Below are 19,928 nucleotides of genomic sequence, written 5' to 3' on the forward strand. Positions count from 1 at the left end.
AATGCTGTTTTTTATTTCCCTTGCATGTTACCCTCAGATCTACAGCGACTGAACGGGTGATCTATGTCCGCGTTTGTGGGTGCAACCCCTTCCACGCCACTCAAGTAGGTGCACCTCCAAAAAACGTCCATTGATCCCCATGATGGGAGATAGCACACATTGACATTAGGCATGGGATCAGGAAGGACATCCCCACTTTGACTCCCAATTTGTGTGCATCTTCAAAATTTGGCTTTTACAGGGGTGACATCACCCCATCTAATGAAGGCAAGATCAACACATTTTTGACATACTATAATGTCTGATATTGCCTTCACTTTTTCCCAAGTTGAACTTTGTAAGTTCCAGAGTTGTGTATGTTATGTTTTGAAACATGCCTGTTTATACAAAAAAAATAAAAAAATTCTATTCAACAATGTGTGGCTTCTTCTTTCAATGCTCAATACCAGTTTTTGAAGTAATTTTGTGTTTACAGTGACAATGGGGGTTATTTACTAAAGGAAAAAACACTTGGCACTATAAGTGCACTAGGAGAACCTAGGAGACAGCTAAAAGAAACACAAGCAATAAACAAAATTCAAGATTTTAGCAGATAGTTTTTTTTATTATTTAAAAATTATTTAGACATTGTCTGGCATAGCAATGGCCCCCCACCTGTGAAATAATCCACATATTTCTGGCAAACCTCACGGGCACTTTGGGCAGGGGGGGGGGGGGCAAGCCAGGACGGCCAGATTCCAGTCCCGTCAGGGGATTATGGTGACTAATTAGGACCCTTTTCCTGCTGACACCCCTAAGTGTGTGACCTATTTCATCTTTGGATCTTTTCTATGGACTTTCATATCTTTTTGTTTAGAGACTATTTTATATATGTTTCAGCATTTTTTACATATATTCATTTGGTGTAAGGATCACGTGATTGTTGATAATAATTTTTTTCACTAGAATTGCGTTTTTCGATTCACATTCATCTATTAGGGCAGCTTTCCCCCTTTTTTCTATTTGATGGTTCAGTTTGTAGTCCGCCATATGAATTGCTGTCAAGAATAGGCGGAACCGGCTGGCCATTATCCCAAAGGCATTCTCAACGACTCTTCAGGCTCTGGCCAGCCAGTAGTTTAAAACCCTCCTCTCTGGGGTGAGGGTCCTCTGGGGGAATGGCCTCATCAGGTGCTGGCTCAGACCCAATGCTTCATCAGCAATAAAGACAAACGGGAGTCTTTCAACATTGTCTTCATCAGGTGGCACTGCCAGGCCACCCCTCTTGAGACGTCAGGAGAACTCAGTCTGGGCAAAGACTCCACCATTGGACATCCAGCCATTCCTCCCCACGTTCACATACAGGAACTCGTATTGTGCCGACACCACCAATACTATTAAACCCCTTATAATTATAACAGTAAGACCCCGAATGTGGTGGTGGCACAACGTGGACGTGTTTCCCATCTATTGCACCTCCACAGTTGGCAAACTGGGAAGCCACAGTCTGCCATTCCTGTGGTGTTGAAGGAAACTGTGGAGTCAAACCAGAAAAAATTATATTAGTACTTTTGCACATAACATTGCAAGCGGATTATACAGAAACATTCTCTGCCAACATCAGTATAACATTTATTTAAAGGAGTATTTAAAGACAAAAACATAAGGCCCACTTGTCAGATTCCGCACCCCCTCTGATGGCCCATTGTAAACATTTTATGGGGGGAGGGTTCTAGCTGGGTTTTGGACCCCCCCCCCCAAAAAGCCCCTGCCACTCTGCCTGAATTTAAGGACAACAATAACATCTGTACACTTTTTTTTGGGGGGGGGGGTTCTAGCTGAGTTTGGGACCCCCCCAAAAAAGCCTCTGCCACTCTGCCTCAATTTAAGGACAACAATAATATTTGTACACATTTTGGGTGGTGCTTAGGGTAAAGCACTACAATGGAGCTGACAAAATACATTGGTAAGTGACTAGGCTAGGTGTGTATGGGCCCAGGATAGCATGAAGGCAAATATGCATGTAGGCCAAAAAAGGAGCATGCATGGGGACAAAGGGGACATTCACAGCATATTACAATCATGGTAATTAGGGAATGATGAAAGAAATACAATACTGTCATGAAGATCCTGCCAGAAACAGGCGCCTCAGACTCTGTGGTTCCCAATCGCGGATGCAACCGCGCATTCACGTGTGTGCACGTGTGCACACCTCTGTTAGGGACAGGCGGGTTATTTAAGCCGGCCTGTCACATACCATCCCCGCTGTCTGCTCTACAGCGTTTGTGTACCTGAAACCTGATCTGTGACTTAACCTGTGAAAGACCCCGGCTTACCTGTGACTATTCCAGCAATCCGCCTGCACCTGATCCTTGGCCTGTTCTGACTACTCTTCTGTCTGCACCTCTGTACCTCACGACCGCCTGATAACCGACCCGGCCTGTCTGACCATCCAGTCTGCTCCAGTCTGCTGAACGGTTCCTGTCTGTTCCTAGTTCCAGTCCAGTCTGCTGAAAAGGTTCCTGTCTGTTCCTAGTTCAAGTCCAGTCTGCTGAACGATTCCAGTCTGTCCTGGTTCCAGTCCAAGCTGTTCCAGTCTGCTGAACTGAGCCTGTTTGTTCCCGGTTCTGGTCCAGTGATCCAGTTCCTGTCTGCCTAACCTGTCAGCTGCTTCAGCTCCTGTTTCCCAGTTCCTGAGGAGTTCCTGAACGTCCGGATTACCTCTACCTCTGTTGATCCTGCCAGGCACTCATACCACTCCTCACTCCTTGCGCCTTCTGTTACTTTACCAGGGGCAGAGAGTAGGAGCCGTAAGGGAGGCCTCCCTCTGCTATATCGGGCTCACCACCACCAGGTACGTGACAAATACATTAGCATACATTAAATACATAGAATGTGATGTTAAAGGAGAAAACTTACCTTAATATAGTCCTTCTGCAGGACTTGTATGATGGCAGAACAGGTCTCTGGGATAACGATCCCCAGAGCCGGGGGGAAGATGCCTGTTGTGAATTTCAGGTCGTGCAGTCTTCTCCCAGTCGCCAAGTACTGCAACATGGCAACTAGCCTCTGCTCAGGAGTGATGGCTTGCTGCATGCAGGTGTCCTGCCTCGTGATATAAGGGGACAGCAAAGCCAACAGATGGTGAAAAACGGGGTCCGTCATCCAGACATAATTCCTGAAGTCATCAGGATTTTTCTCCTGGATCTCCCGCAACAAAGGCATGTGACAGAATTGGTCACGCTGGAGCAACCAATTCTTTGTCCATGAACTCCTCCTCACCCTGTTCATGGACTGAGTTTGGGTTAAAGCATGAACCCCAACACCAAGCCCATGCACAGCACAAACTCTACGATGAGTACGTACCCGCAACATAGCTAGAAAACGGTCGGCTGGTCAGAACGAACTAAACAGAACGCACTGAAGAACAGCAAGGCCTATGAAGAACGACCTGAAAATCAGAAACGAGTGGACAAAAACGCACTGAAAAATAGCTACAAGTTCACTACACGCACTGAAAGACAGATACGAACCCACAAGCACAAACTGAACCCCAGATAACAGTTTGAAAAGCACGAAGACAGAAAAGCGCAAATCGTCTCTCACCAAACTTTTATTAACATGAGGATCAGCAAAAGCAGCCCAAAGGGTGGTGCCGTTGGAATTGAACTTCTGTTTTATACTGCCGTTGTACGTGTTGTACGTCACCGCCTTTAGGACGGAATTTGGTGTGACCGTGTGTATGCAAGGCAGCTTTAGCGGAATTCCGTCAGAAAAAACATCCAAGTTTATTCCGATGGAAAAAAGGTCGTGTGTACAGGGCATTAGGCTCCTTTTGCACTGTGTGCAGGACTTTTCAAAGCACAGTGCATCTACAGTGCGAACATTTACATAGGATTTAATGGGGAATAGTTTTCATGCACTTTTGTCACCCTGCAAAAGAACAGGAAAATCTCGCCAGTGTGAAAGAGGCCTTATTCTTTTTGTATCTTGACAACATGTATATAAGAACATGAGAATGATGTGGATGTGCATATGCAGTATGCTTACTAATCAGGTATCCAGCACTATAGACTCTATCGCTAATGATTGTACGAAGATATCACCTGCATTTAGGTCTAAAAGAGCAATACAACAGTATTGTGCAAGTGAGTATATTGGAGGGGGTACAGTAATCTGGTACATGACGGATAATTAGTATAAAGCCTTACGCACATGGATGCTTAGCAGTTCCTGTGTGTTAAGGTGTACATGCCACATACAGACACCAATGCAAAGTAAATGTGTGTATGTGGCTGTGGTTGGGTAACATCAATGGCTTCTGCTTGAGGCCCCATACACACGAGAGGATTTATCCGCAGATACGGTCCAGCGGACCGTATCCGCGGATAAATCCTCTCGAGGATTTCAGAGGATTTCTATGCGATGGCGTGTACACACCATCGCATTGAAATCCGCGCTGAAATCCTCTGCCGAGGACGTGTCGCGCCGTCGCCGCTATTATGACGCGGCGACGGGCGCGACGCTGTCATATAAGGAATTCCACGCATGCGTCAAATCATTACGACGCGTGCGGGGAATCCCTTTAGACGGATGGATCCGGTAAGTCTGTACAGACGAGCGGATCCATCCGTTGGAATGGATTCCAGCAGATGGATTTGTTGTGCATGTCAGCAAATATCCATCTGCTGGAAATCCATCCCAGGGGAGATTTCTCTGCGGATAAATATCCGTTGGCGTGTACACACCATAGGATCTATCCGCAGAAACCCATTTGATGGGATTTATCTGCGGATAGATTCTATGGTGTGTATGGGGCCTCAGTGTTTACCTGCACACATGCTTCTCTTCCACTTCTCATTTTTGCTGCTAAGTGTCTGTGTGCATGAGGCTTAAATGTTATGTGTATGTTGTATTATACTGTTTATATGTCTGCTTTAAAACACACACACACACACTATATATATATATATATATATATATATATATATATATATATATATATATATATATATATATATATATATTTAAGGCTGGGACTGCTTAAAGGGGTTGTAAAGGTACAATTTTTTTCTTCTAAATAGCTTCCTTTACCTTAGTGCAGTCCTCCTTCTCTTACCTCATCCTTCGATTTTGCTTTTAAATGTCCTTATTTCTTTGGAGAAATCCTCACTTCCTGATCTTCTATCTGTAACTCCACAAAGTAATGCAAGGTTTTCTCCCTGGTGTGAAGTGTCGTGCTCGCCCCCTCCCTTGGACTACGGGAGAGTCTGGACACCCACTAACACATAGCTCCTTTCTCTATCTGCAATGCAGAGGGCATCCTGACTCTCCAGTAGTCCAAGGGAGGGGAGAGCACGATACTCCACACCAGGGAGAAAGCCTTGCATTACTGTGTGGAGTTACAGACAGAAGAACAGGAAGTGAGGTTTTCTCAGAAGAAATAAGGACATTTAAAAGCAAAATCGAAGGATGGGGTAAGTGAAGGAGGACTGCGCTGAGGTAAAGGAAGCTATTTAGGAAAAAAAAATTGTACCTTTACAACCCCTTTAAATGTAAATGCGATATAATCCTACCAGTGCTTGTCAGTATTTAAAAATTAGTTTCTATGTGCAATTTGTTATTATATGTGTATGCGGAGGTCAGCCATATGTTCTTATTACTTATGCACTCTCTGATCCCAGGATCATTGTGCTTCACTAATTTTTCCTTGTCACAATGCAAGCCTACAGATCTACTGACCCCGAAAATGCTGCATAAGCTGAGAACTCTAGCAATAAAGACCAGCAGAAAGTTGGTGCGGCTGACTGGGTAGATCAAGTATGCAAGTATGAAGCACATGAGAGTGTCTTTCACCACTGACCATTTTTCTTTGATGCTATATTTGTAATTCCACCAAAAATAAGTAATTGTGTGCAGATCATTATGTTCTACGAGTAGCGGTACTCCCGCAGGAGCTGCTGATTAGTTTTGGGTCTACTCTCTGACCTATCAGCCCCTTTAAGTGGCTCGAACCCTCCCTTGACACAACAGGTAAATGCAAATGTATTGTGAATCCCACGTTTTGCTAGGACCACAATAACACATGTAAAATACACAATGACATGCAATAATATTGTTACCTTCTTCTGCATGCAGTCCTCAGGAGCAAACACACCTCAAACAATCAATATAGTAAACCAAGGGTAACTTTACTTGGCATGTGAAAAAAAAAGAAAGATAAAAGAACAAACAGCAGTTTACAAATATATATAGCTGACTCTGCAAGGGCCCTTGCAAGAGTCAATAAAAGCAAAACTAAAGTGTTAATGTTATCAAATCTGCAAGTAGCTATAAGTAGTCTATGCTCGTGAGCTCCCCCTAGTGGGCAATTCCTTTAAGTACAGTTGCTGGTAATCTCAATTAGGCCTGGCCCAGATAACTCCAGATAGCTCCTCAGTCGTGAAGTCTATTGTAGATACGTTGGTGCACTTTAACTTATTAGTAATCCAAAGGGTTCTCTAATCAATGAAATAATGTAGAACAATATAGAACAGTAACTTCAATTGTGCAAGGTATCTGTACACTCCTTCCTGGGAATTGTCTTCCAGCAGCAGTCACTTGATAATTAAATTAGGCTTGAGGCCTATACACACCTAACTGTATTGAACTGAACTAGTGTTGTGACTTACTTATTGTTCTTCCCGGTATAATTGTCTATTAATCTCACAATATCAGTCCCCAAAGCAGTGTGGAACCTAGGCCTATTTGTAACTCAGTTCAGCTTAATGAAGTTTTCTCCGAGGAACTACTAGTTCCAACAACACTGTGGTAGTAAGATTAAGTGTAAGAGTATATCAAGCAACTGTGGGCGGCTGCCCTGCTCACCACACTGGGCCTGGAAGAACTGGAAACCTCCGCTCCGGCTGTCCCTGGATCCTGCTTTCAGTCAGCACAAGCACGCCGCTTAGCTTCACAGGATGGCTGGAACCCGCAGATGTCTCTGGATCCTTCTTGATCCCGTCCCTCTGTCTCTTCAGCTCAGGGATGTGACGCGGGATCGCTGGCTGTTCTTCCCCACAGTCTTGTAGGCCCCGCTCTCTGGATCACCTCCTCACAGCTCCCTGTAGGCAGGCCACACGTCCAGAAGAGACGTCCAGAAGATGGCCACCACAGGGCCTTTTATCTCCTACCCAGCATGCACTTCAGCCCTGAGGGTTCATGGGTAGATTATTTGCATAATATCTCACCATGTTCTTGAAAAATGAAAATAAATGAAGTCCATTTCACGTTCTTGCCACTAGATGGTGCCAAATACCAATTTATCACATTAGTCATGGATTAACACTAGTATAACATGTGAGAAGCAAAAATGCCCACGCTACATATATCAATCTGCAGACCCTCCACACTTTACGTTTATTAAACCTGCTGCTCATATCTCAGTAGATGTTAAACTCACCCATTCCTTAGAGAAACATGGAAAACTGTCATTGCTGACCTCCTTCTGTAAATGCTGGATGTTATTATGCTAATCCACTGGCTTCAGTATGCTCACTGTCACTGACCTAGAACAAGTATGCAGATCAGAAAAGTAAGAATAAAAACAGAACTCATTACCTGTATAATTGTTCTGGGTAGTGGCTAAAAGCATTTGAGGTTTACCATGATTGCCAATCAATCAGCATGACTGACCTGGACCAGGTATGCAAAAACAAATGTAAGCATGACAGGCAGGCAGCTAGCATTTTTAGACTGCAGCCTCCAGGTTCCCTTCATAACAGATTTCCTTTAAGACATACACTGCAAGAAAAAAAGTGTGCTGTAACCCTCCACTGTTTCTTATGTGACTGGGCCAGAGACTGAAAAGGTGAACGGATGAATTAACAGCTTTGATGAGCCAGGCCACACAGGGGTTTGCCAACAAGTTGAAAAATCTCTGTGCGTGTAATGACTTGAAAGCTTCATACAAGAAAAAGTGAGATGTTCAACTAGTGAAGTGAAAAGCTACAATTTATTATAGTAGTATGATATAAGATGACTTTAAAGCAGAACCTCACCTAAAAAGGGAATGTAGCGCACCCCACGAACGAGTTGCTGGTGAATAGGGATTCAGTGAACAGTCCAGCACGTTGTTCTTTGTATTTTTTGAGGGGAAAAAACTTGGATAGGGATTAGGGAAATTATGGGATACCTACTTGACTTCAGGGTTAACCGTTCCTATGTACAGCTATATACACTCCTCTTCCTTTAGCACTCGCTTGCAGAAAACACAGACTCAGCTGGGACACTTTAGTAAATCTGTCAAAAGCAGGCAGTGGGCTAGGGATGCTGAGATGGCGGTGGAGAAAGCGGAGGAGTTGTACTTGCAGGACCCCACTCCCGACCATGGGAGGAAGTGGACAGACGCACAAAAACTTTACCGCACTATTCATTTACAGCAGTGTTTCTCAATTCCAGTCCTCAGGCCCCCCCAACAGGTCAGGTTTTCAGGATTTCCCTCAGATGAAAAGGCTGTGGTGATTACTAAGGCAGTGAAACTGATTAAATCACCTGTGCAAAATAATGGAAATCCTGAAAACCTGACCTGTTGGGGGGGCCTGAGGACTGGAATTGAGAAACACTGATTTACAGCAAGCTGACAATAAGAGATTCTTCACCTCCCGGACGTACTTTGAGGAGGGGGGAAAAACTGGCCACATGTTGGCTTTGATAGTTAGGTCGCAGCAGCCACCCCAATTGGTACACAGCATTACAACGTCAACGCAACTGACTGTCACGGACACGCCCTTCATACTGAAGGAGTTTTCCTCCTTCTACCAATACTTATACTCCTCTAAGGTGACATACCCAGTAGATGACTTGACACGCTTTCTGGAGTCCATTACCCTGCCCCAACTCTAGGAGACGGATAGGGAGCGCCTTAACGCACCTCTTACCCTTGAGGAACTTCAGATTGAGTTGGCCACTTTCCCAAACTCAAAAGCCCCAGGCAATGATGGACTGCCAATTGAATTATACAAAAAGTTTGGTGGAGTGCTCCTACCGGAGTTACTCCATACCCTTAAAGATGCACTTGACTCGTACAGACCTATCTCACTTTTAAATACAGACTTGAAACTCCTCACTAAAGTGATTGCCATCCGACTCTCGGCGATGGTGACTGCACTGGTGCACCTGGACCAGTCTGGTTTCATACCAAACAGATCCACGGCAAATAACCTGCGCCGACTTTTCCTTAATATGCAGATCCCCACTGATAACCAGGGGCATAGAGCTATCCTTTCGCTAGACGCCGCTAAGGCTTTTGATAGTGTGGAGTGGGAGTATTTGTGGAAAGTTCTGGAGAAGTTCAATTTGGGTGAGGGTATAATTTCTTGGATTAAAATATTGTATAATATATTGCACCAAAAGCCTGCATCAGGATAAATAATACCCTCTCGCCTTCTTTTGATTTACATAGGGGAACAAGGCAGGGTTGCCCCCTGTCTCCTTTGCTTTTCCCCCTGGCCATAGAGCCCCTGGCGGCTGCCATAAGGGGGAATCCAAAAATACGGGGTTTCAGGCGGGGATAACTAGAGGAAAAACTGGCACTATATGCGGACGATGCGTTGCTGTTTTTAGGCGACACGTCTGCATCACTGGCTTATCTCATGGAACTGGTCCATACCTTTGGAACCTTTTCCGGTTTTAAAATTAACTGGGATAAGTCCACTCTTCTTCCCCTGGATCCGCTTCTGGGGCCTTTGCTACAGATTGCTGATCAGATTAAAGTTGTGGATACATTTAAGTATTTAGGTATCATGGTCCATTCTAATCTAGATCAATATATCAAGTTGAATGTGGAACCAGTTCTTAAAAAAGGTCAGGAAAAAACAACTAGCTGGATCAAGTTGCCACTGTCCGTTGTCGGGCGCTGTAACTTGGTCAAGATGATCTGGAACCCTCAGTTACTTTATGTGCTTCACAATGCCCCCACCTGGATCCCTGTTCATGTGTTTAAGAGATGTAACACCATGTACCGTGCACTAATATGGAGGAAACAGGTCCCAAGAATTAAACTGGAAACTTTACAGGAGATGAAGGATTTAGGAGGTCAAGCAGTACCGAACCCATTTTATTATTTTGTTGCGGCACAGCTACAACACTTAACGGGATGGTCACGTCCAGAGCCCTCTGACCCCATTAGAAACATAGTGCGTACACAAGTGTCTGGGGATAACCTGGTAGAATGTATAGAGGCGGGTGAACTGGGTGCTGTGGCCCACTACCCCACGCTCATTCTTATAGATAAGATATGGAACAAAACTAAACAACATCTGCAATTTACGGGATACAATAGTTGGTCAGGTATATGGAAGAATAGTAAAAGAGGGAAGAATATGGGATTCCCACCTAATAATCAGTAGTGTAGTACTCACCGATATTATCGGGGGGTGCAATCCAATATACAATGCAACAAAAAATAAAACAAAAAAGAAAAATAGACTGCTGCACACCCTGAAGAGTTTACTACAAATTTATTAAAACTCGATCATCATCATGATGATCGAGTTTTTTTCTTGTTAGTCACTGGTCAATGCCGATTATTTGAGTGGGTATCCTTGGGGAACTCCTTGGGTAGGTTTATCCCATTTTGGGTAACCTGTGTTTTTAATGCCTTACATGCGTATGTTCTGTTTTGATTCTTATCATAATAAATTTGTAGTATATGGAAGAATAGTAATTACCCAGAGCTTAACAAACTACAAAACTTCCCTAATTGGTCGAGGCATGGAGTAAAGTATATCTCACAATTATATTGTGGAGGCGTACTGAGGGATTTCCCATCCCTGCGTGCGGAATTTGACCTGCCCAACACGTCTGTTTTCCAATACTTACAGCTGCGACATGCTATTTCGGCGCAGGCCACAACTTCCGCATGGGAACTTACTAGACCGGTGGTGCTTACGCAATTAACTATGGCGTCGTCCAGGAAAAGACAAATTTCGTCCTTGTATAGCACCCTTCCTGGTCACGTCTCTAAGGCGATGACTTTGGGGTGCAGAGCTGGCTGGGAAGACAACATAAATGGAAAAATGTGGATACCCTGCGCTGCCAATAATAGGTGAATAGCTGCTAACACGGCTCGTTTGAGAAAAGCAAAAAGACAGAAGAAAATAAATGTGTAGCGCTTAGATAATGACAGTCATTAATGAAAATCAATAATTAGTGAATGTGAAGATATGAAAACACATAACAATATATAAAATAAGAACACTATAAATGTGCGTCAATGATATAAGAGTCCCTTTTTCAAAGAACAAACAATGTGCCGCTAGCACATGATACAACATAAACTGTTGCACCTATTGATTTGTAAAGAAACACTAAAGAAATGAAATAAACCAGTGCTAGGTATAAGGCCCCGTACACACCAGCGGATCTGTCCGATGAAAACGGTCCGCGGACATGTCCGCTGCCGGATTTTGGTCTGATGGCTGTACACACCATCAGACCAAAATCCCAGCGGAAAACAAACGTGGTGACGTGTCGCGACATGGCCACGCCATCGCCGCGACGATGACGCGGCGACGTGCGCGTCCATGGAAGGTCAATGCTTCCACGCATGTGTCTAATCACTTCGACGCATGCGAGGGATGTCGGCCGATCGGACGTGTCCGGTGAGTCTGTACAGACGACCGAACAAGTCCGACGGACAGGCTTCCAGCAGACATGTTTCTTAGCATGCTAAGAAACATTTGTCCGCTGGAAAAAGTCCGCTCGGCCGGGAATCCGTTCGGTCGTGTGTACGAGGCCTAAAAGTCCATATAATCAGAAAGTCAATCAGGTGAATGAGTGAGCAAATTCAATAAGTGACTTCTCCAATGTGCAATAACCCCGCCACCGAAAGCAATGCAGGCTTACCAGAGCACGTTGACTTAGGATGACATATGCCACCAAAAGTCAAAAAAGGCTTGTAATGACTGATGTCATAAACGATCCATGGTAGAATCACACCTTAACCGATCATCCTATCTTCTATTGGATAGATGGATGGAAGAAACTGGGAGCTGTGCTGGAAATGGGATCCCCAGGCTGATTTTCTCACAATTTGTCAGATATATATAAACATAAGAGAAAGAAGTGGCCACATAGCGTAATCCCTGGGGAGACGACATAGGTCATATTTCGGAAGAGTGGGATGCAATATTGGACAATGTTCTCAAGGTATCGCTCTCATCGGCTCAGAAGCTCACCCAGCTTTTCATTATTCAACATACGTACGGCACACCTGAAAAATTACATAAATGGCTCAGAAGAGATGACCTGCTCTGTCCTCGCTGTTTGGTGGACAACGGGACACTTGTACATATGCTGTGGAGGTGCCCGAAGCTGCAGCGCTATTGGGCTGCGGTGGTGGCCAATATCAATAGCATATGGAACCTTCAATTGCAGACTGATCCCAAACTCTGTTTGCTGGGGTGGCTAGATGAAGAATTATACGCGCCACACACATTCCTTGCTATTCTTAGGGTCTTGTTTCTGGCCAGGAAACGTATTGCCAGAAAATGGTTGTCTGCAACGGCCCCCACACAGGCGGAGTGGATTGCATCTGTAAATGATTCTCTTGTTAGGGAACAACTCACTAATAAGCACCGGGGTAGCCCAGGGAAGTTTGAGAATATATGGGATCCCTGGCTGGATGTCCCGGGTTTGGCACCGTTGCGGCTCGTACACAACAGGATTCTGGGGGGCAGATCCACATTGGCCACCACATCGTCTTAGTCGGTTGCACTGAATAGGAATCTAGTGGGTTGGTGAGGAAGGGGGAATTACCACTGTTTGCGTGCAGTTTCCCGGGAGGAATGCGATATCTGGTGACTGGTCCATGCGGAGATAGTTCTCTTTTTGTATGTTTTACCCAACAGTTGAGTGTTAAATGTTTATAGCTACATCGGGCCGCTCTCCGATGTTTAGGGGAGTTGGCACCCTGCCCTGCTCACTGACCCCCTCTTTTTCTTGGGTCAGGTGCAGAGAAGGATGGAATTACATGCGGAGGGCACACTTAATCTGCGTAAGGTTCAGGTTAATCAACGCAACATTGCCTTTGTGTACCACTGTATTACTGCTTCTAGACATAGTGGATGAACCAAATGCGATACTGGAGAATCTCACTGTACTGTATTGATTTTTTCTGTGTCCCCGATGATATGTGGCTATTGTATTGTGTTTTGTTCTGCATTTTAAAAATGTCTGTGTTTGTGTTTTTTATGTTTGTTTTCAATAAAAATTATCTGATTTAGAAAAAACACAAGCCCTTTACAGGCAGGGACCATGGGCCCCTTTGGTGTGTAGAGAAAAGTCCAGTGTTGTCACGTACCTGGTGATAGAGCCTGACGTGCAGGGAGCGGCTACTCTTGCTTCTCTGACTCCGGAGCCCCTGGTAGTGTGGACAGGGAGCTCAAGAGTACAAAGTCGCACAAGCGCCTGGCAGGAACGCTGTGCTGGAGCTGAGGTGGACTCCTGTAGACTCCAGGGAGATGTCAGATGTGTCGGGGCTCGCAGGACAACAGACAGCTGGAGCTTGGTGCAGGAAGCTGGGATCAGCAGCAGGAGGGAGGTGTGCTGTAGTACAGGCACAAGCAGGGTCAGGCAGGCCGGGTCAAACACTGGCGGGCGGATCAGGTACAGGGTTGAAGCAGGAGCGAAGTTGTAGTTCAAGCCGGATCAGCAACAGGCGGGCAAGCCAGGGGTCAGGGCAGGCGGAGGTCAAGGATGATCAGAGCCAAGCCGGGTCGCAGGAACTGTAGACAATCAGGTAACGGGTGTCAGGTGAGTAACGGGAGGCGCTGAAGACCGAACAGCAAGAGGCCACAGGATCAGCTCCATTAAATAGCCTGGTTTGGCACCAAAATTGCGTCAGCATGTGCCCGCGTGCCGGTGCCACCTGTGCACGTGCCCGTGTGTGCCAAAGTGCCGCGATTGCACGCCAATGCGCTGTTGCCGCTCATGCGCCCGCTGCTAGCGCCATCTAGTGGACTGCTTTGTCCATGACATTGCCCCCCTCCATCGGGCAGCCTCCGGATGCCCAACTGGGCCACCTTAAGTGGATGGGAGCCTTTAAAGGACTGAATCAGTCTCTCAGTGTGGATGTTGCATTCAGGCTCCCACGAGTTCTCTTCAGGGCCGTAACCCCTCCATTTCACCAGGAACTGAACCTGATTGTGTCTCTTCCTGCAATCCATATAGACTCAACCTCGAATTCTTCCTCGCCGCCGACCAAGATTGGTTCGGGCGGGTCAGTTATTCGCCCAGGGAAGGGGTCAGAAACATTAGGTTTAAGGAGGGTGACATGAAAGACCGGATGGATGCCGAATGAATCTGGTAGCTCAAGTTCATAGGCCACGCTGTTAATCTTCCTCTTGATTGGGAAGGGCCTCACAAACTTAGGCCCCAGTTTCTTTGAAGGGCAGGAAAGTCTTAAGTTGAGGGTAGATAACCACACCAGGTCTCCGGGTTTCAGGTTGAGTTCTCCTCTCCGTTTTTTATCAAATACCTCCTGTGTTTTTGTCATGGTCTCTTGTGACAGCTTGTTGTTAGTGTTAAATAAATCCAATGACTCCTGGACAGCGGGTACCGTACACTCCGGGATACAGTTAGACATGAATAGCGGATGGTAGCCGTAATTTGCATAGAATGGAGATTGTTTAGTAGTGGAATGAACTGAATTGTTGTATGCAAATTCAGCCAGTGGCAACAGAGATACCCCAAGAGATACCCTTGTGAAAATCAAGAAAAGCAGCACAAGTATTGTTCCAGTGTTTGGTTTGTTCTCTCAGTGTGGCCAATCTTGAGAGACTCACAGAGCGCTTTCCAGAACATAGAGGTAAATTGTACCCCCGATCTGACACGATGTTTGCAGGGATGCCGTGGAGCCTCACGATTTCTTTAATAAAGATTTTAGCAGTTTTAGGAGCAGAGGGTGTACCTTTCATGGGCAGAAAATGTGCCAACTTGTTTACAGTCACAAAGATGGTGGTGAAACCCTCAGAAGGGGGAAGCTCTACGATGAAATACATGGAGATCATCTTCCATGGTCTCTCTGGTACAGGCAATGGTTTCAAAAGTCCTCAGGCTCTAAATTTGCTCCCTTTATTTTGGATGCATGTGGTGCACGACTCCACGTAGCTCCTGCAATCCTTTAAAAGCTGAGGCTGCCAAAACATACGTTGCAGGAGTTCAGAGGTTTTTAGTACCCCGAAATGGCCAGCCAGTTCGTAGTCATGACAGGAACTCAGGACACTGACCCGTAGGCCTTCCGTTATGAAGATCTTGTTCTCGTGCCACAGCAGACCATCCTTAGATTGCAGGTTTGTGCCTGAAGAAGAGGAAATCCCTGCCGAGGCTTGCCTGATTCGAGACAGTGGGTCATCCTGCAGTAACAGGAAATTTCCAGAGGATAGGATGGTGTCCGGAGGAGCAGGAGCTTCAGAATTGCAGTACATCCGTGAGAGGGCATCGGACTTGGTATTTTTCGACCACGCCTGTACGTTATATGGACCTGGTAAAAAAGATCGCCAATCTGGCCTGACGTGGTTTTAACCTCTTGGCTACTTTCAGGTATTCCAAGTTCTTGTGGTCCGTATAAACCAGGATCGGGTGTGCTGCGCCTTCTTAGAGATACCTCCACTCCTCCAGTGCGGCCTTAATCGCTAATAATTCTCGGCCCCCCACATCATAGTTTCTCTCTGCTTCAGATAATTTACGGGAGAAGAAAGCAACCGGGTGCAGAAGAGCTTTAGGTCCCTGTCTTTGAGACAGAACCGCTCCAACTGCCGTTTCTGAAGCTTCCACCTCCAGGATGTAGGGCAGGCTTGCATCAGGGTGTCTGAGGACCGATGCGGATGTGAACAGCTTCTTGAGGGTCTCAAAAGCTCCTTGGGCTTCAGGGGACCAGTGGAACCGGACAGTTTGTTTGGTTAGGCTAGTTATAGGGGCGATGATGTTAGAGAACCCCCTGATGAACTTTCTGTAGAAGTTCGCAAACCTGACAAAGCGCTGAACACCCTTCTTATCCACAGGTGCTGGCCAGTTAAGAATTGCCATAACTTTCTGTGGATCCATCTTGATGCCTTTTACAGAAATTATTAGTCCCAGGAATTGTATACTTTGACGTTCGAACTCACACTTCTCAGGTTTGGCGTATAATCTGTGCGTTCAAAGTCGTTTGAGCACATTCTTGACGTGCTCCCGATGCTTGTCTATAGAAGGAGAAAAATGAGGATGTCATCGAGGTATACGATGACAAAAAGATTAAGATAGTCCCTAAAAATGTTGTTTACAAAATGCTGGAATGTAGCAGGGGCGTTACAGAGTCCAAAGGGCATGACCAGATATTCAAAGTGGCCAAAGCGGGTGCGGAAGGCAGTCTTCCACTCGTCACCGTCCCGGATGCGCACCAAGTTGTAGGCCCTCCGGAGATCCAGTTTTGTAAAGATGACTGCTGCCCCCAGTCTTTGAAACAATTTTGGCACCAGAGGAAGAGGGTACCGATTCTTGTTTGTTACTTTATTAAGCTTGCGGTAATCCACACAGGGGCGAAGAGAATGGTCCTTCTTCTCAACAAAGAAAATCCCTGCTCCTGCTGGTGAGGTGGAGGTGCGGATGAACCCCTTTCTGAGATTATGGTCGACGTAGGTCTTTATGGTTTCAAGCTCCAGTTCTGTCAGTGGGAAAATTCTGCCGAAGGGGATTTTGGCTCCAGGGAGGAGCTCGATCAGGCAATCGTAGGGCCTGTGCGGAGGAAGGGTGTCAGCCCCTTTTTTGCTAAAAACGTCCAGCAAAGACTGATACACTTTGGGAACGGATTGACAGGTCTCAACATCAGAGTCCATGCAAAGCAAAGAAGGAGGACATGAAGTTACCTGCAGGCAGTGTTGCTGACAATAGGGGTAGCTGAAGCTGATTTCTCCGGTAGTCCAATTAATTTGAGGATTGTGAGCCTGGAGCCAGGGCATGCCCAGGATTATGGGGAACATAGGAGACTCAATGATGTCCAGAGACAGAAGTTCCCGATGAGTGTTAGAGATGGTTGTGGCTAAAGGTAAGGTTTCTTGTGTGACCGGCCCAGATTTTAGAACTGGTAGTCCTTTAGCACTAGGGCGCAGAGGAATGTGATATTGGGTGGCAAAGGAAGAACCCAAAAAACAGCTGCAGGCTCCAGAGTCAAGAATGGCGTTGGCCTGGATATTCCCTCCTGGAAGCTTTAATAGAATGGGAATAGCCAGATGAGTAGAGTTATTGAAGACAATGGGTGTGTGGACAGATGACATAGACAGGCACTTACGGAGTTTCGCTGGGCAAGTTCTCACATAGTGTCCGGATTCTCCACAGTAGAGGCAAAGATTGTTAGTTTGTCGACGTTGAGGTTCTTCGGGTGTGAGTAAAGGGCGTGTCCATAGGGGCGGTTGTCGGAGTTGGAGGAGCCGGGTTAGGAAAGGTGGGTACTCGGGGCATCATCCAGGTTGGGCGAGACAGACCAGTGGCACGTTCAGATCTGCACTCTCTTAAGCGTCTGTCAATTTGGATAGTCAGGTTAATAAGGGCCTCCAAGGTTCAAGGGACCCCTACTCATGCTAGTTCATCTTTGAGTGGCTCAGAGAGACCCAAACAAAACTGGTAACATAAGGCCGCATCATTCCAGTTCGTGTCTGAACTCCATCTTCTGAATTCAGACACATAGTCCTCTGCAGGCCTGCGACCTTGCAGAAGGGCATGCAAGGTGGCTTCTGCGGTAGCAGCCTGGTGTGGGTCCTCATATAACAAGGACATGGCCTGGAAGAAAGTGTCCAGATAATTGATGGACAAGTCCTTCTGCTCCAGGAGACAGTGGGCCCACGCCTGCGGTTCGCCAGATAAGAGGGAGATAACAAAGCCCACTTTGGTGGTCTCTAATGAAAAAGTCCACGGCTGTAATGCGAAATAGAGCTCACAGGCATTCCGGAATGCTCTATATTTGCTTCGTTCTCCCGAAAATCTCTCCGCCGTGGGGACCTTGGGTTCGGGAGGCAGCATGATGACCAAAGGCGAAGCGGATGCGCCAGTAGAGGAGGCAGATGGAGCAGACAATGCCTGTACACGGTTCTCTAGTCGGGTATAGCCTTCTTGCAGGGCCCTGGCTGCCTGGGTTAAACCGTCAAGATGGCGACAGAGTTCCGCCATAGGATCCACTCCCTGCGCAGGCTCAGACATGGCTGTTTGGTACTGTCACGTACCTGGTGATAGAGCCTGATGTGCAGGGAGCGGCTACTCTTGCTTCTCTGACTCCGGAGCCCCTGGTAGTGTGGACAGGGAGCTTGAGAGTACAAAGTCGCACAAAGCGCCTGGCAGGAACGCTGTGCTGGAGCTGAGGTGGACTCCTGTAGACTCCAGGGAGATGTCAGCGGTGCCGGGGATAGCAGGACAACAGACAGCTGGAGCTTGGTGCAAAGTTTTTACTCATCTGGAAATGCCTGTTGCTATGCGTCCCACGAAATCTGCCTTTGAAACCACCTAGGATTCTGACATCATCTCCCTCTAATGCTCCTGGGAAATGTGTGTCATCATTTCCCAGCATGCAGTGCGCTGTCCAATTATCACTCCCCATCCAAGACTTCCAGGAAGTAAGTGCTTGTAGGCTTCACAATGCCCACAAGCAAAATGACAACGGTGTAGACATAGTTTTAGAAACTATCTTTTTTGAATATCTATGCGGATCGGCGGCGGATTGTAAAATAGTAAGTGACCGGATTTATATTATAAAAACGCAGGATGAAAGGACATACATTTAAAAAATGCTAATTGTGGTTGGAACTCTGCTTTAACACAGCATTTTATCTATTACCAAAGCTGCTGCATTTCTCTATCTTTGGCCAAGTTTCCTACATGGAAAAACAACAAGTATACACTGGATCACCTCTGTGTGACACCCTAACTAGGTTGTTCTTGTGACCAACACTCAGTGCCAATCCTGACCTCCCTGGGGCCCGAAGCAAAATGACATGGCACATTAAAAATGAGAAGCGTGGTGCGCTGACGACAATGACATGTCAATTTAAAGAAAGTTGAGAAGTGGGGGGAGGGGGTGTTCTGCTGTCGGAAATGACATCTTACATTAAATTGAGAAGCAAGGGGTGCTGACTTCTTGCCTTTTCTCCCATGCAGCCAGCGAGTTGAGAAGCGGGGTGAGGGGGCGAAAATGACTTCTTACCAGGCGGGGCCTCTAGTTATTTGGGGGGCCCTTCGCAGCTTTGCGGGGCCCTAAGCGGCTTGCATAGTGAGCCTATAGGGCGGATCGGCCATGCCAACCATTTTGCTACTGAGTCCATATGTGTAATCAACTGCTGTGCTGAGCATACTCTCCTTTTACTGTATATTGACTTAAGTTGGATTATTTAAATCTAGTTAATAACACATCTACATTAAATAAAAAATTGGTCTCACATAAAATGATCATATATAGAATGAAAAACCGATTATGCCCACAAACATGAACCTTGAGACATCTATTCTTGAACTGTATATATACACAACCTGAAAGAAAAAGCACAAATGCCGCAAAATAACAAAAACAAGGACTCTGAGGACTCTTTGAATTCTCTCAAGCTGCTCCGGCTCTCTTCTTTTGAGGTCTGACCACCTCTTCCTCAACTGCTCCCTTGACCTCTGCACCTTGAATTTCTGATGGAGAGTCCTCTGAACATTCTCTATTATCTTGGCCTTGACCTTCTTGGGGTTCTTGTAAGGCCCTTTTAGACAATCATATTTCTCCTTTTTAAGGATGGCAACCATCTCCACCATTTCATCGAAAGCCATGTTGGTGGCTTTGTACCTCCTCTTGCTCCTGGTGTGTGCCTGGCCTCTCTCCTTATTTGTGGTTGCAGCTTCCTGTCTCTCCTGAGTGTCCTCCATCATGTCTTCAGTGAAGTGCATTGACCGACCGAAAAGGG

The sequence above is a fragment of the Rana temporaria genome, chromosome 3 (genome assembly GCF_905171775.1).
Source record: "Rana temporaria chromosome 3, aRanTem1.1, whole genome shotgun sequence".
In the NCBI taxonomy this organism is placed as follows: domain Eukaryota; kingdom Metazoa; phylum Chordata; class Amphibia; order Anura; family Ranidae; genus Rana; species Rana temporaria.